The sequence below is a fragment of the Acyrthosiphon pisum genome, unplaced genomic scaffold, assembly GCF_005508785.2.
Source record: "Acyrthosiphon pisum isolate AL4f unplaced genomic scaffold, pea_aphid_22Mar2018_4r6ur Scaffold_21104;HRSCAF=23045, whole genome shotgun sequence".
In the NCBI taxonomy this organism is placed as follows: domain Eukaryota; kingdom Metazoa; phylum Arthropoda; class Insecta; order Hemiptera; family Aphididae; genus Acyrthosiphon; species Acyrthosiphon pisum.
This window is the reverse complement of record NW_021770535.1, coordinates 1,350-2,222: the sequence shown is the minus strand read 5'-3', so window position 1 is coordinate 2,222 and position 873 is coordinate 1,350.

Here is an 873-nt window from a genome sequence, read left to right as displayed (position 1 = left end):
TGTCCATTATACAGTGAACCACTTGTAACCTACTGTACAGCAGAGCGAAATCCACTTACCCACCTATTTTTAGTTTTTTTTAATATTGTATTAAATAGTATCTGCTGCAGTATTTATAATTAGCAAATAACATTACCTCAACCAATTAACTCACCTAAAAACTGTAATATATTAAGTTTTACATAGTATACTTGTAGGTTAGTTATGTTACTATCGTCAATTCAAGTATAAAAGAATCATCCCATACTATCCAGCATAAAAAATAAATAATAAATTCAAGTATTACTAATTTATTATTTATTATTTATTAAATAGTTTATATCATATGATACTCATAACTAAACATACGTATGTAAGTCATACCTATTATAGTCATATCGTTATACAATTTAATTGCCATACTTCAATTAAATACATAAAGTTCTATTTTGTATATTAATATTGTATTATTTAGAATCAAATTAAAAGAACCTTCCAATATAATCCACCAGCCCATGTAAAATAATAATCAAGTTTTAATTTATTATTAATTATTTAATAAATAGTTAATTTCCCAAACCTACCTATATAAGTTATATCAAATTGTATATAGTCATATCCTTATAAAATTTACTTTTCAGACTTTAATTAAATACATAAAGTTTTATTTTGTTTATTAATATTGTATTATTTAGAATATGTAGCAGTATTTATATGCTACACTAAATTCATATAAATGACTCTCCTAAAATGTGTTATATATCAAGTACCTACTACATAGAATGTTATCTAATATTTAACGATTTAGATGCGTTGCTCAATAAAGCATATTATTAAAGCAATATTTTTGGATGTCAATTAAATATTGTTATTAATTTGATTTTATGCTCATGT